The sequence below is a fragment of the Giraffa tippelskirchi genome, chromosome 3 (genome assembly GCF_054371585.1).
Source record: "Giraffa tippelskirchi isolate mGirTip1 chromosome 3, T2T-mGirTip1v1.2.pri, whole genome shotgun sequence".
In the NCBI taxonomy this organism is placed as follows: domain Eukaryota; kingdom Metazoa; phylum Chordata; class Mammalia; order Artiodactyla; family Giraffidae; genus Giraffa; species Giraffa tippelskirchi.
Window position 1 is genome coordinate 85119873 of NC_137277.1, and position 13595 is coordinate 85133467.

At 45.2% G+C, this 13595-nt stretch overlaps 1 long non-coding RNA gene across 1 annotated transcript in view; it reads left to right on the top strand.

Moving 5' to 3' along the window:
• The window catches only part of LOC145540862 (uncharacterized), a 63632-nt gene that overhangs the window by 16558 nt on the left and 33479 nt on the right, over positions 1 to 13595 (top strand). Inside the window, exon 3 of the long non-coding RNA XR_014078602.1 lies at positions 11770 to 11910. This is a non-coding gene — a long non-coding RNA (uncharacterized LOC145540862). The remainder of the gene's footprint in view (positions 1 to 11769; positions 11911 to 13595) is intronic.

The window sequence follows — 13595 nt, forward strand, 5'->3', positions numbered from 1 at the left end:
TAAGGGGCAAACTCTTTATAAAGGATATGTATGTGTGTGTGCTAGGTTGCTTTAGCTGTGCCCAACTCTTTGTAGCCTTATGAACCGTAGCCCGCCAGGCTCCTCTGTCCACAGGGATTCTCCAGGCAAGAATACTGGAGTGGGTTGCCATGCCCTCCTTCAGGGTATCTTCCCAATCCATGGATCGAACTGGCATCTCTTTCACTACAGGTGGATTTTTTTTTTTTTTTTTTACCACTGAGCCACCGGGGAAGCCCATAAAGGATATAACTTGGGGCAAAAGAACACATTCTAAACTTTAGCCCCAAGACTGGACCCAAATAAACATCCTTTCCCCCTAAAATGAAAGTGAAAGTGAAAGTCGCTCAGTTATGTCCAACTCTTTGCAATTTCATGGACTGTAGCCTGCCAGGCTTTTCTGTCCATCGAATTCTCCAGGGAAAAATATTGGAGTGGGTAGCTATTTCCTTCTCCAGAGGATCTTCCCAACCCAGGGATCAAACCCAGGTCTCCCGCATTGCAGATGGATTCTTTACCATCTGAGCCACTAGGGAAGCCCTTTCCCCCTAAAAGAGTGAACAAACAAAAGCCCCCCCAAACAACAAATCGCAAAACAGGCTGACAAACAACTGGCAGGTTCACAGACTCATTTTTGCAGTTAATGATACAAATAACCAAATCTCACTGAGTCTTGAGCTATTCATTTGGATGTGGAAAATCCTCTACGGTGTGAGAGAGACCGAAGGTAAAATCACCACCAAATTACTTGAAGAGAAAATGAGTCCAATGCCCAACCAATCAAACAAACAAAAAATATGGAAAAGAAATAGCTGAATACACTGAGTTATGTAAGAGTCTGAGAAAGAATTCATAGGGTTTCTGGAAACACAATTTCATCAAGAGCTGAAGGAAAATGGAAAGGAAGACAGCGGGCGTAATTGCTGTGAGCAATCGTTTCCTGCTGAGACAGAAGAGTTTTACCATCAGCTCTGTGAGAATACATCCAGGCAAATACAGAAAACATGGAAATAAATACTGCTCATAAAATCAGGATGGGAGGACAAAAGGGCACCCAGAGACAGGCCACGTGTAGCAGAAAAGAGAGTGGGCAAAGGCCAGATAAGGTGATAATAGAAAAGAGAAGTGAGAAAATTACATCTCTGTGGGCATCATTAGGGTGAGGGAAAGCAGGCAAATGGAAGACGCTTAAAATGTAACAGAGCAAAGCATCCAGAACACCACAGGTCAAATCCTGTTAGATCAAATGGTGTCACAAAGAAAATCTCTTTATAACAAAAGAAGGAGGAGTGTAAGCGCGGAAGGGAAGGTGGCAGCTGAAAGTCAGGAGAATCGGGTTGGGTTTCTGCTGCTTTCGCTGCCTGGCTCCGTTTCCATGACTTAGCCCTGAGGAGTGAGTAAGCTTTTGGCACCTGGCCCCTCTAAGAATATGGTGAAATTTATAATCTTCTCCTGGGACAAGTTTACATGAGCTTACACTAGATATTTCATATTTCCAGAGGGTCATGTATATTCAGAAAGGGGACACTGGACTTTAGTATCGCAACATTGACTGGTCTCTTATAGCTTTTCCAGTTTGGATAACCTGTGGTTCTATGATTTCCAGGGTGTTGAGTGTCTATTATTTGGAGTAATATTTAATTCAGCATAACTCCAGCACAAGACAGGTTGTTGGAGCTTGCGTAAAGAGTCCTATGATTCAGTGGTGAAATGCACACAAGGAAGGCAGTGCAGGGATTAGTAAGTGGTTTGCAATGCTTCATCCTCTCTCACTTAGCAGTATTGGATTTAACCCACTCTCTATTTCAGCGAAACTTAACCTCCTGGCAGGACTTGTCTTGGCTCAATCCTCTGTTTTTTTTATCTCCTGCTCTTTGCCTTGCCCCATCATCTCACTTCCCTTTTCTCTGAATTTCTCATCCTCTCTTCTCTGACTTTTGCATGAAGGGATGAAGTGATTAGAGCTAGTGCCTTGAAGGTAGACTCAAGGAAAAACTTTCCACTTGCCAGAACTAGTGCCAAGGCAGGGAGAACTATAAAGAAATGAGACAAACCCTCCACTGCCAGGGAATTTTCAATGTAGTTGGGAAGATAAGATATGAACACATGAAAAGTGAGACAGTCATAAAGCATGAGATTTTAAGAGAGACGATGACAGGACAAAAAATGTCTTCAAAGAGTAAGCCTGTCATGTGGAGGAACCTTGAGGGGCTGCTGCTGCTGCTGCTAAGTCGCTTCAGTCGTGTCTGACTCTGTGCGACCCCATAGACAGCAGCCCACCAGGCTCCGCCGTCCCTGGGATTCTCCAGGCAAGAATACTGGAGTGGGCTGCCATTTCCTTCTCCAGTGCATGAAAGGGAAAAGTGAAAGTGAAGTTGCTCAGTCGTGTCCGACTCTTAGCGACCCCATGGACTGTAGCCTACTAGGCTCCTCCGTCCATGGGATTTTTCCAGGCAAGAGTACTGGAGTGGGGTGCCATTGCCTTCTCTGACCTTGAGGGGAGGTGCTGGCAAATTCAGTGTCTGTTGAGAGCCAGCTTCCTGGATCATATCCATTGTCCCCTCACTGTGTCCTCATGTGGTGGAAGGTCCAAGGGAGCTCTCTGGGGTCCTTTTTACGAAGGCCACTGTGGGTGTCCTTTGGTAACTACAGGGGATTGGTTCCAGGAGCTTCCTTTGACATGAAAATCTGCAGATGCTCAAGTCCCTTACATAAAAATAGCACAGGAGAATAAGCCCTCTGGCTTCTTATTCCTGAGAGCTCCATCCACCTTCTGACCTAATCACCTCTCAAAGGCCCCATCTCCAAATATCATCCTGTGGGGGATTAGGTTTCAACATCCAGGTGGTGCTAGAGGTAAAGAACCTGCCTGCCAATGCAAGAGACATGAAACTCGAGTTCAGTCCTTGGATCAGGAAGATCCCCTGGAGGAGGGCCTGGCAACTCACTCCAGTATTCGTGCTTGGAGAATCTCAAGGACAGAGGAGCCTGGGGGCTACAGTCCATGGGATTACAAAGAGTTGAACGGGACTGAAGCGACTAAGCATGCACATATATGAATTTTGAAGGGACAGAGACATTTAGAATAACATTCTTATTCAAATTCATCTTGGTTCTCTCTTTTCCAGGACCCTGGCTAGAAGCACTGCCTCCCAGTCTGTAAGTCAAATTACAGTTTAGAAGACAGTGAACTTGGTAGGCCACATAAAATGGAGCCAACTTTTGGAGTAAGGAAATGAGCACTTTTTTTACATCTACTAGGAAAAGAAAGAAAAGCTAGAGTGGCTACTTTTTAAAAAAATGTTTTAAAATTTATGATCATTATTATTTGCTGTGCTGGGTCTTTTTTGCTATGCAGGCTTTTTTATAGTTGTGTGTGCAGGCTTCTCATTGCAGGGCTTCTCTTGTTGTGGAGCACAGGATCTAGGGCACTCGGGGTTCAGTAGTTGCAGCACATGGTCCTAGTAGTTGCATCTCCCGGGCTCTAGAACACAGGTCGGAGAAGGCAATGGCACCCCACTCCAGTACTCTTGCCTGGAAAATCCCATGGATGGAGGAGCCTGGTGGGCTGTAGTCCATCGGGTTGCAAAGAGTCGGACACAACTGAGCAACTTCACTTTCACTTTTTACTTTCATGCACTGGAGAAGGAAATGGCAACCCACTCCAGTGTTCTTGTCTGGAGAATCCCAGGGATGGCAGAGGCTGGTGGGCTGCCGTCTATGGGGTCACACAGAGTCGGACACGACTGAAGTGACTTAGCAGCAGCAGCAGCAGAACACAGGCTCAGTAGTTGTGGCACACAGGCTTCGTTGTCCCGAGGCATGTGGGATCTTCCTGGATCAGGGATTGAACTCATGTCTCTTGCATTAGCAGACAGATTCTTGACCACTGAGCCACCAGGGAAGCCCGGGAGTGCTTTTTTTTTTTTTAATTCATTCATTCAATATTCATTGACAACTAATATGTGTCAGGTGCTGTGCTACACTGTGGGGACATAGCAGTAAACAAGACAGATAGCTTGATCCCTTGAAGCTTAGAGAAGGAAAGCCAGACACCAGCTTATGCTCTGTATGCAGAAGATGGCTAACTGCAGCACTGTTGCCTTCCCTGATTTCAGGTCGATTTAGAAGTTTGATACAACCTACCTTTATTCTATCGTGAGCTGTTCAATTATTCAGTTGATGGTTGGTTAGTGAGGGCCACCGTGAGCAGCACTTATCCAGGAGCAGAAGCTCTGATTCTGTAAAATGACAAACACGCCGAGAGAACATATAGATCAAAGCGGTTAAGTGGAATTTCAGCATTCAGTTCCAGATTAATGAAGCTAGCAGTGCAGCGAGAATACAACATGGGAATCTTCCCAAGGGTTGGGAGAGGTACATTATAGCGATTGGTGGTTTTACCAAGAATACAAATAGCAGGTAGGAGCAAGTAGGGCTTTTGAAAAGATGCCAAAAACTAGGCAGCACAACAAGAGATAAATAAAATACACAGTAAAGAGGCAAGATAATAAAATACTGTAATTTGGCCTCCCAGCATGAAAGAGGGAAGCTGAGAGTAGAAGAATGGATTAGAATTCATGAGTCATTTGTTTGGTTTTGAACTGATGGAGCCCTGGCTGGTTGGAGAGGATGGAGCAAGCTGATTGTTCTTCCTCCCAACCTTGGGATCCCTGCAGAATGTACCTGCTCTCTTGGACTTTCTCCACGAGGCTAACCGTTTTTTAAGCAACAATTTTTTTTTTTTTTATAAATTTATTTATTTTAGTTGGGGGCTAATTACTTTACAATATTGTAATAGTTTTTGCCATACATTGACATGAATCAGCCATGGGTTTACATGTGTTCCCCTTCCTGGACCCCCCACCCACCTCCCTCCCCATCCCATCCCTCTGGGTCATCCCATTGCCCCGGCCCTGAGCCCTTGTCTCATGCATCGAACATGGAATGGTGTTCTGTTTCACATATGATAATATACATGTTTCAATGCTATTCTCCCAGAACGTCCCACCCTCACCTTCTCCCTCAGAGTCCATAAAATTGTTCTATGCATCTGTGTCTCTTATTCTGTCTCGCATATAGGGTTATCGTTACCATCTTTCAAATTCCATATATATGCATTAGTATACTGTATTGTTGTTTTTCTTTCTGGCTTACTTCACTCTGTATAATGGGCTCCAGTTTCATCCATCTCAGTAGAACCGATTCAATTTAAGCAACAATTTTGTGCCTGGCACTGTGCTTAGGTGTTCATGTGTATTACCTCTCATATTCACAAAGTCTCACAAGGAATAGATTAGGATTCCAGGGCTCAGAGATATCTCTAAGGTAACTCAGCTAGTATGGAGGCCACAGCTAATTCCTGTCTTTTCGACTCTGTTATTGGCTCCTCTCATGTCCCAAATGGCAACCCACTCCAGTATTCTTGTCTAGAGAATCCTGTGGACAGGGGAGCCTGGTGGGCTGCTGTCTATGGGGTCACACAGAGTTGGACACGACTGAAACGACTTAGCATGAATGCATGCGAGCATGTCCCATGGCTTCTTGTGTCCTTTGGCATTTGACAAATGACCTCTGGTTGAGATGCAAAGCAAAAGCCTCATAAAAGTGAGCTCCAGGGAGCCTCACTGTCTACAAATATCCTTTCTCGTGGATAAAAGGCAGGGACATCCTTTTAATTACCTACTTCTGGGGCCACCTTAAATCATGGTCTGCTGAGGATGTGATTTGAGAAACAAGTTGCTTCTTGTAGTGCCAGAGAGGAGGAAAGTGCTTAAAGCCAAACAGAACCAAGCCTTACATCGACTGGGGCTGTGTCAGAGGGAGCCTGGAGCCCACTGAAAGAGCTTCCATGACAAAAACTGGAAGTGTTTGAGTGACAAAACAGTGTTGGATTATAATCCGAAGTATAAAATTAGTATCCAACAGTCCGTGCTGATATAAATAAAGGATTGGGTAGATAAACAAATGGAGGGAAAGACACAAATGTCCTATGCAAAATAATTCCAAATAATCTGTGTAGATGCCTCAACCTCAAGGATGTGTATTTAGCTCCTCCCTCCTTAACTCTGGGCTGTGTGCAGTGAGCACTTTCCAAAGAGCACAGTGTGGGAAGGGAGTCAGAGAGAGTAACTTCATAGTGGAAAATCTGACATACCACCTCTGCCAGATGATCAAGGTCAACATTAACAGTGTAAGTCACGTGGTTTGTACACACTCTTGAAATTGTGGTCTTTCTCCCAAACCCGCATAATCCCAGTAGAAGAGCATTCTACAAAATAACTACCCAGAACTCCTTGAAACTGTGGAAGTCCTCAAAAACAAAGAAAGTCTGAAAAACTGTCAAAGACAAGAGGAGCCTAAGGAGAGCCGACGGATGACTAAATGTAATGTGGGGTCCTGGGTGGAATCCTGGAACAGAAAAAGGACATTTGGTTAAAACTAAGGAACTCAGAATAAAATATGGACTTAGTTAAAAATGACGTTATCAATACTGGTTCATAAACTGTTATGAATTACCATGTTAGTGTAAGATGTTAATAACAGGGAAAACCTATTATAGGGTATATGGGAACTCTCTATAATTCTTTTACTTTTCTGTAAATTTGAAACTGTTCTCAAAAGTAAAGTCTATTTTAAAAACAGGCGATTACATTCTGTTATCAAGATATTTTGAGTACGAATTTACAGTGCCTCATGTGGACAGGGAATATTGTCTCTGTGATGTTGTTTATTGCATCCACAGTCCTGTTCTTAACCTTGAGCTCAAGCCAAGGTTTGGTGAAGGAAGCTGCATCCTAGGAAGTAAGTGGGCCCAGGAAACTAAGCCTCATTCCTTCTTCTTTTTTTTTAAATTATTTTTTTATTTTTGGCGATGCTCGGTTTTTGTTGGTGCATGCAGACTTTCTCTAGCTGTGGAGAGCGGGGGCTACTCTTTAGTTGTAGGACACGGGCTTCTCATTGTGGCAGCTTCTCTTGTTGCGGGGCATGGGCTCTAGGCACACAGGCTCAGTAGCTGTGGCTGTCAGGCTTCGTTGCTCCATGGCACGTGGGATCTTCCTGGACCAGGGATCGAACCTGTGTCTCCTTCATTGGCAGGTGAATTCTTTACCACTGGACAACCAGGGAAGTCCCCTCATTCCTTCTTTATCTCTAAGACTCTTGCAGCTGAGTAGCATGTGCTGTCTGTAGAGGAGATCAAGTTGAGGTCTTGAAGTGGAATTGTCTGGGGTAGGGCTGGGCTGGACAGGTTGGTGAGAGCAGCCTCAGAAGCCAGACCAGTTTCCTGCCTTTCTCCCCACCACACTCACAGGCTCACTTTATGCCTGCAAGGCTCCTCCCCAGAATGCCCTTGTGCAATTGTGTAAACCCTAAACCTATCTTTTGTTCTTCTTTCTGTTCATTTAAACACATCTTCATTGAGCACTAATGATGTGCCTTTCATTGTGCCAGGTGCTGGGTCTAGAACACTTTGTATCTGTAAGAAAGACAGATGATTAAGGCAAACTGATGGCTGATTACAAGTTATAAGCCCCTTGAAGGAAACAGAACACTAAAATAGACTGTAAGGGAAGGGGTTCTAATTGAGATAGGATAGTTAGCAGAGGCCTTACTGAAAGGAGAACACTTCAGCTGAGGCCTGAAGGATGACAGAGAGAGATCATGCACAGTTCTTACAGAGAGAACAGCATGTGAGAGGCCTCAGAGGCAAGAAGGAATTTTGCATGTTGGAGGAACTGAAAGATTTCCAGAGAGGATGAATGTGGGAAGGGAAGGCGAGGGGCACGGAGGGGACTGTAGAAATGAATCCAGCCATTACTTGATGGCTGCTGCTGCTACTGCTAAGTCGCATCAGTCGTGTCCAACTCTGTGCGACCCCATAGACAGCAGCCCACCAGGCTCCGCCATCCCTGGGATCCTCCAAGCAAGAATACTGGAGTGGGTTGCCATTTCCTCCTCCAGTGCATGAAAGTGAAAAGTGAAAGCGAAGTCGCTCAGTCGTGTCCGACTCTTCGCGACCCCATGGGCTGCAGCCTACCAGGCTCCTCCATCCATGGGGTTTCCCAGGCAAGAGTACTGGAGTGGGGTGCCATTGCCTTCTCCATTTGATGGCTAACAGATACCTTACATGTAACCTACCTACACAGACCTGCTAGTTCTTTCCCCCAGACATGGCCCATCTTGGTAAGTGGCACTGCCCTCCACAAATCAAGGGGTTATCTTTGCTTCTTTACTTTCTCTGGTCTCCACACCTACTCCTGTGGTCATTCCTGTCGGCTCCACTCCAGAATATGTCTTTCTTGCTATGTCCACTGCCGCAGTCATCCATGGCCCAAGCTGCCATCTTAGAGGACCTTCTCTCCTACGTTTTCCCTGTTGGCTCCAAGTTTCCTCTGGCCTCGAAGGTGCTGAGCTGGTTTCCATGTCAAGCGTTTGCAGTTCTTCTTCCCCTGATGGTTCCACGGCTGACTCCCTCATCACTCAGGTCTTACCTCAGTTCTCGCTTCCTCTGAGAGATTTCTTCCTCTCATCTCCAATCCCAGTTATTAATATTTTCTGCTGCATTAGCTTATTTACCCCTTATAGTGCTTGTCAGAAATGGATATCATCTGACTTCTTTACCAGTTTATTTTCTGTCTTTCACATGACAGTATTAGTTGCTTGAGGGCAGACACCGGTTTGGCACCCAGTGGGTGCCATCACCTCTCTCTCAGATCCCAACAAACACCCAGCCCAGGTGGGCTGCGGCTCCAAGGAGAGCCAGCTCCTACCAATTAGTGACAGGCCTGAGGCTGAAGACCCGATGACCATGATGGTCTCTGTAAAATGATGAGTTTGAACTTGATGACTTCCAAGTGCAAAGATTCTATGATTGATTATTACATGTGAACATCAGCTCCAAGAGATTTGGTAGAGGAGCTTTTTAAACTACTAAAGAAACCTCACCTGAATTAGGTTGCTTGTTGTTTGTTTATGCCTGTGGTTGGTGTGAGAGAAAAAGTACCGAAGAATATTTACTTCTCTAGACTAAATAAAGGCTTTCCCACTGAGTCCATCCCTCTGGGAAACTCCAAGACTGAAAGGCTCTGAGTTGAATTCTTGCTCAGTCAAAGACCTGCCTATAGATTGTATGCAAGTCTTCTAAAATCAGGTTTATCTTAAATTTAAAAATTTTAAGGAATTTAGCCTCTGAATAAATGCACAGTCTTGACAACTGTTTTTTTCTCACTTATGGTGATTGAGTGTCTAGCTGGCTTTTTGTTGGGGGCCCCCCAAAATGTAGGATTAGAGAACAAATTTTCGCATTTTATATTTGCCCCCGATATTTCCAGTTGTCTTAATGGTGAATGATATTAATACTTATAGTCTATTCTACCAGTACCCAGATTAATGGAAATATAAACTATAGTTTATATTTTAAGCAGCACCTCAAATTGGAATCTCACTGTCTTTGGCTCTTTAATCCCTCCAGGAGAGAAAAGAATGGTGTATGTGTTCATATGGTATTTGTCTTTCTCTTTATGACTTACCTCACTTGATATGATAATCTCTAGGTCCATCTGTGTTGCTATAAATGGCATTATTTCATTCTTTTTTTGTGCCTGGGTAGTATTCCATTCTATATAGGTACCACGTCTTCTTTATCCATTCATCTCCATTGGTTTGTTCTGTTCCCTGTTTCTGCTGGAGGCTGCACATCCCTGGAGGGTCTCTGGTGATCCCTGGTTTTCCATTTATAGTTGAAGGTGAGGCACTAACAAGCCGATCAGAACCTCTGAGTAAATGCGCAGGCTTGACAATGGTATTTCCCCTTTTTCTCACTGTAGAGTGACTGAGTGGCTAGCTGGGTTTTTTGTTGGGGGACCCCCAAATGTAGGATTACTCTTTGAAGCTGTTCACTTTCTCTAAAAAGGAGTCCTTCAGTCTTTTGTTGGATTGGGGTTGGAGGGAGGATGGTGGAAATATGTGCCTGGCCATCAGTGTCTGGAAGCAGGACAGGGCCATGAGCCAGGCGTCTCACCATTCAGCAGGCAGAAATCCATGGGATTCCCATCCTTGGTTCTAGAGCTTGCTCCACCCTCCTTCGTGCCTCTCTGCCTTCCTTTTTCCAGGGAGTGTACAGCTTGGATCTGGAGAACGGTAGGTGGTTGCTGTGTGGGCTCAGCAGGGAGTCTGGGGATCTACCCCACAGTGTCTCAGCCTTCCACCCAGTTCCGTGTCCCCACCTCGTGTCTCACCAGCACCCTCCCAGGCCCCTGGGGCTCAGCCTCTATGTCTTCCTGGGGTTTTATGGGAGCAACTCAGTTTGCTCATTGTCTGTCCTCCCCCTCTGAAGGAACTCTGCTGAGTCAGATAAAACTCCTCCATCCACTCTCTGTCTCCTGAATTTTGTTGACATTTTTCAGATACATTACTATCTCCTTGCTCATACTCCTTGTCCTCATGAGTTTTTATTTCTTTCATTTCTTTTAGAAGGGAAATGAGATAAATACATGTGTTCAATCTGATTATCTCTTGAGGATCCCTAAGCATTAGCCCCAAGAATCTCTCTTATTTCTCATAGCGAGATTACTAGGTAGACCCCATTTCAGGAGGGGTATCTAAGGCGGAAGGGGAACAAGTCTAAGGTCTGACATCTAAGAGGGAACTAGGGTCTAGGCAGGGTTTTCTGACTCCAAAGCCCAGATCCTTGAATTTTGTGCTGGATCGCCTTCTGTTAAAATGGAGTCCAGTTTGCTTTCAGCTTAGCTTGGTATCTTATGTTCTTACATAGAAAACAGTATGCTTCTTTTTCCAGGCAGATTAATGGTGATGAACTTTGTTGGTGACTGGGGACAGAAAGAGTCAACCTCAAAAGTTATTTTCTGTAGGACACACAAAGTTGTTGTTTTTTTTTCTATTTGAACCACACTATTAATATGGAAACTTATGTAAAAATACATTTGCCATTGAAGAAATTTTCTGGGTAGAGTCAGCACAGAACTGTTTTCCTTGGGGAAACCCAAGAGGGAATTTACTGCCCAGCTGATGCTTTTCCTTGGTCCAGAGTCAGCAGTCAATGTTGGTTGATTTGTTGTTTTGCTTTGTCTGTGCCTGAGTCTCATAGCTCTCATGCTGAGTTTCATAGATAGACCTTTGGTTGGTTCAGGGAAGGCTTATTCAACTCTCACTGAAATCTGCATTTCTTCTGATGCTGTCACTATTTCATTAGGGTATTGGTCTCAAGCACATCAGTGTTAATACAGAGTAGCGGGCAATGTTTTCTAAATGTTTCTGTTGCACTAGAGCATTTTGGAAATGTGAAGTGACTTAAAGTCATCTATAAAACAGTTTTAGGACTGGTATTTCTTACATAAAAATGATCGCTTATGTGCTAAACAAGTCATACCATATTTTATGTTTTACTTCATGTAGTCCTTTTCTTTATACCTCATTCCAGAAATTGGAATGTGTAGCTTTGGCATAATTGTCATTCTTTGTAAACCATTGCTTTTTTTTTTTTTTGACCACATCACGTAGCTTACAGGATCTAGTTCCCCAGACTAGAGATTGATCCCAGGCCCACAGCAATGAAAGAGCTGAGTCCTAACTACTGAACCGCCAGGGAACTCTCTGTAACACATTGTTGTTGATCTTGGCTAAATAAATGGAAGACTAATGGCTGACTTCTATGCCTGGTTTAGGTGCAGCAAAACGTGTTTCTTTTCTCTTTTTTCCTTTCTGTTGTTTGGGATCTTCCTCATCCGGTAGGAGCAGAGACTTCACAATGAGCACTGCTGCCAGGCTGGGAGAGGTGATTGATACAGCAAGAGGATTTGTCTGGTTGCTGCCTCCACCCTGACAGTCACGACCGCCCAGGCCTGCATCCGCCGAGGACTGCAAGATAGCCAGGTGGGGCTCTAACCATAACCTTCAAGATCTGGAACCGGGTTGCTCCATCCAACCCAGTGGGGACATCCAATCTTCCCAGCTTTTCCTTAGCCTACAGGTCTCCTGGGGTGTCACCAGGGAGGTTGTCCACGTGACGCAGGCCGATGGGTCTGCACAAAGCCTTGAGCACCAAGTCCTCCTGATGAAGGATCGGAAGGTGGTAGGTTGCCCGCTGATCAGGTGCATGTTCTCCATGAGTTGAAGGAGAATTTTCTGGCAGGGGCGCTGGATGCCAGAGGGGAGGTTCTTGCCCTGCCCGGAGGTGGTCAGGGTGGCCCTCTCTCTGCAGGCTCCCTTCATGCATAGCCCTTCCAGGGTCAGCATCTAGGGTCCCAGATCATTCCCTCATTTTTACCAGGCCCTAGTTCTGACCTCCTCTTAGTCTTGAGGAGACCCAAAGGTTCTTTCCTTCATGTCTCCTTCACAGGATAAAGGTGGCGAGAGGATGGAGGCTTATCAGAGGGTGATACTGTGTTGAAAACAAGATGACTTGGTGGGGGAAGCAGAGTGTAGACCCTGCCTGGGCTCCCCGGTGCTTGTGGTCAGCCAGAAGTGCTGCATGACTGTCTCCTCTCTGACTCTAAGCTTTATCTGTAGACCCTTCAGGGCCTTGTAGATGTCACCTAGGGGTTAGACCATGAGCCCGAGAACACAAGTCCTCCTCCTTGCCACCCCATGTCCACCTCAGCAGCCTCAGTGGCTGCCATGTATTTCATTCTTTCATCTGATGAGCCCTTAGGATTTGGTCCACTTGTCTCTCATTTCTGAATTCTTGCTCCCCTGGACCTGTCTTCACAGAAAGCTGCATCTTTTCCATCAGCCCTCTTTCCTTGCTCTCACTGAAATACAAGCACAATATCTTTCATTTTTAAGGGCTTTTTTTTTTTTTTTACTGTTAGTCTCTCCAGGGAGCTGATATAAGTAACACATATTTGGATAGGAATGTAGACTGTGAAGTAGCAGTCATGCATTGTTCCGGGTTTTACCTCGAGTTGTAAATGGTCTGGGCTTTTCCTGTCCCCTTCTCTGCACCCTCCTTCTGGGCGTCATTGTGATAATCCTCTGGGTATTGTCTGTAGTGACTCTTCTGTCCAGCCTTCTCTGAGTTGGATGCTGAGTTGAACTTCTTAGAGTTTAGGTGCTTTTAGATTGGTGTCATTTCCAGGATCAACAGCCACATTTCCCGGAAGGTCTTTCTTTTTATTTTATTTTACTTATTTTTAATTTTTTTGGCTGCATTGCATGGCAAGTGGGATCTTAGTTCCCCAACCAGGGATTGAACCGGCATTACCTGCATCCTTGCATTGGAAGTGTGGAATCTCAACCACTGGACCACCAGAGAAGTCCTAGAGGCCCTTCTTAACCTGGACCTTGGCTCCCTTCAGGCCTTCTTACTGGGGCCCCGTTGGTGTCTCTCAGTGGGCCCCGTGGATCAGCTGCTGAACATTGTCCCCCAGGTCCCTGTCCTCTCCCTCTTCCCAGTTTGGTTTGAGTCTAACTGAGCCATGCAGAGGTTTTCCTGCTTGTTCTAGTCTTAAGTTGATAGGGCCTGCTCCTTCAGCTATTGCTTTATAACATTGGGGGGGGGGGGCGGGGACAGAGGCTATTATGAATAATCATTGTTGTAAAGTGACCCCAAAGTGCAA